General features: G+C 39.8%; 1 pseudogene; it reads left to right on the top strand.

The window, feature by feature from the left end:
- The first annotated feature begins 1,404 nt into the window (after nucleotides 1-1,404).
- On the top strand, nucleotides 1,405-1,926 carry LOC112825934 (peptidyl-prolyl cis-trans isomerase A pseudogene; annotated as a pseudogene).
- Nucleotides 1,927-3,126: the final 1,200 nt, after the last annotated feature.

Raw genomic sequence — 3,126 nt, 5'->3', positions numbered from 1 at the left:
CACCTAAAAGCACGTTTAAATTTGGCATATTTTAGGTTTTTTTTTCATAAATGTATGAGATTGGGGGTATTATGCCTATTTGGGGAAAAAAAAAACACCTTAGGAACAAAGTTTGCATGATTGTGGATTCAGTAATGAACTTTAACTGTCATTTGGGTTTGAATCAGGAAGAACATGATTGAAATAACAAGAATAATCTGCGAGATACTTACATGCCAGGAATAGGAAGTTTAGAAATCAGAGATTATACGTGTCTGTCTGTTGCTACAAACACAACTATCTGTTGTTATTAGAATGCTGCCTCACAGCATCAGATGGGAGAGGTAGTTAATATATGAGTAACTACTTATACTTCATAGTAAGTCAGGAGTGGCAGACAGATAAAATTTGTAATTAATATACCACACCATGTTTAACTTCTGTTTCTGTCCATGAAAATTTCTGGTGCAGACCTTACTATCTGCTAAAAAAGCTAGATAAAATATATGAAACATCTGTGTCCAGTCATTGGCACAACAGGAAACACTGACTGCAAACCTTGAGAGAAAGTATAAATGAGATGAGAACTAAAATTTCACTGGACTTCTTAACTAGATGTGCTTTTGAGACCACAGTACAAGAAGGGAGAATACAAGCAGAACTGGGCATTCTTCTTTGCCTAAAGATAGGAGCTGTTAGTATCTGAGGCAGCTGAAATTTTCAGGACAGAAAAATATAGTGAGGTAACTATAAAGTAAAAAGAGCTTAAGAAATCAGCAGAAAGATCCTATTGAGCCTTTGGCTATTTACTGATCTATACCTACACAATGTGTGACTCCAGGAATCCAAGCAAGACAACTCTCAGGGAATTATAAATTGAATAATTCCCAGTGCTCACACAGAGCTGGGAATTATTTGCATTTCTTTCAGCCAAGTAGGATCCTGAATTAAGCATGCAAAGTCAAGCATCCAATACAAAATTACTAGACATATGGAAATTTTCAAATGTGACCCACAACCAAGGAAGAAAATCAGTTAACAGAAAAAGACCTAGAAATAATAGAGATCATGGGATTTGAAAACAAGACTTTAAAATATTTATTTCAAGTTTAACAAATATGCTCAAGGATGTAGAGGAAAAAGGAACATAATTAGGAGAGAAATTGCATTCCTAGAAAAGAACAAAAAGAATTTTTCCAAATGAAAAATGTAATAGCTGAAATGCAAAAATCACTGGATGAGCATAAAATAATGTAAAACATTGGAGGAGAAAAATGGAAGCAGGGAGAACTTAAAGGACCATTTAGGCCAAAATATAAAGATTAAAAAAAAAAGAGACACAGCTATTTCATCAAAAATAATGTGACCCAAATAATAGTGGAATTATTATTGGCTGCTAATTCAGAGTCACCATGGTGCCCAGCCATGGTCAACCCCACTGTGTTCTTTGGCACAGCCTTGGGCGGTGAGCTCCTGGGTTGCATCTCCTTTGAGCTGTTTGCAGACAAAGTTCCAAAGACATCAGAAAACTTTCCTGCTCTGGGCACTGGGAAGAAAGGATTTGACTATAAAGATTCCTGATTTCACAGGATTATTCTGGGATTTAAGTGCAAAGGTAGTGACTTCACATGCCATGATGGCACTGGCAACAAGTCCATCTGTGGGGAGAAATTTGATGATGAGAATTTCATCCTGAAGCATACAGGTTCTGGCATCTTGTCCATGGCAAAAGATGAACCCAACACAGAGGGTTCCCACTTTTTCATCTGCACTGCCAAGACTGACTGGTTGGATGGCAAGCATGTGGTCTTTGGCAAGGTGGAAAAGGGCATGAATATTGTGGAAACCATGGAACACCTTGGGTTCAGGAATGGCAAGACCAGCAAGAAGATCACCATTGCTGACTGTGGACAAATCTAATAAATTCGACTTATGTTTTATCTTAACTACCAGATCATTCTTTCTACAGTCCAGGAGTGCAACTCTTCATCCCCACCTGCTTGAAATATCCTACAATCTTTGTGTTCTCACTGAAGTTTTGTGACTTCCATATTTTCCTTATTCCTTCTAAGTCTTGCTGGATTGAAGAATTAAGGTTGTGATTATGAAATAAAAACTAAACAACAATAAAAAGAAATGGAAGAGCATCTTCAAATTGCTGAAAGAAAAAAAATGTGCCAAACTATAAATTTCTGCACAGTATAAATACCATTTAAAAATGAATGTGACTCAGTCAAGCTTGCCTCAGTCCCAGCAAGGCAGGCCCCTTACCCAGAAGACCAGCACAAACCCCTGCCCACACCTTGTCTCTAAAGCCTAGAGTTTTAAAAGTCTGCAGGTATGGCTGGGATAGAGACCAGAGAGCACTTACTTGCTCCTGGACAGAAGGCCATAAACACAGAGACTCCACGGGGAGGCAGCACCGCATGAACACTGGCTGCCTAACTTGTTTACTCCAAGCCCTACCCTGCCGCACTATGGTGTGACTGCCCTTCTCAGTCAAGCTTGCCTCAGTCTCAGTGTAACAGGCTCCTCCCCCAGAAGACCAGCACAAACCATTGCCCACACCACATCTCATGACCAGAGTTCTGCCGGGCCTCAGTTCTGATGGAGTTCCTGTCAGGTCTTATTTCACAAGAAGATCTGAGCTCACCTAGTTAAACCTCATCGCATTCAGGCCAGGGACCAAACACTGTGCACAGCAAGCAAGGAGAGCCTTTGTAGACAACTGGCCTGAAGGGTAGAGCAGCCAAAACAGCAGCAAAGTTCACACAGCACACACTGGAGACAATCCCTGAAGCATCAGGCCCTGGGCACTCCATGACCTCTTCATAAGTCATTACTTTTGGGAGCAGGAGACATAAATGGCTTTTCTAACACAGAGAAGAAGGCAGAGACAGACAAAAGGCCAAGATGGAGGAATTCATCCCAAATGAAAGAACAGGATAAGGACAAGGTCAGAGACCTAAATGAAATAAATATAAGTAACACGCCTGATGGAGAATATAAAGCAAAAATAATAAGGATACTCTTTGGGCTTGAGAAAAGAATAGAAGACATCAGTGAGACCCTTGCCACAGTGATAAAAGAGTTAAAAATAATCAGAGATGAAGAATGCAATAAACAAGATTGGAAATATACCTGATG

The sequence above is a fragment of the Callorhinus ursinus genome, unplaced genomic scaffold (assembly GCF_003265705.2).
Source record: "Callorhinus ursinus isolate GAN/ISIS: 27379988/994484 unplaced genomic scaffold, GSC_fseal_2.0 scaffold4, whole genome shotgun sequence".
NCBI classification, from domain to species: domain Eukaryota; kingdom Metazoa; phylum Chordata; class Mammalia; order Carnivora; family Otariidae; genus Callorhinus; species Callorhinus ursinus.
Note: the sequence above shows the minus strand (reverse complement) of the source record. Positions and strands in the feature narration are given on the sequence as shown.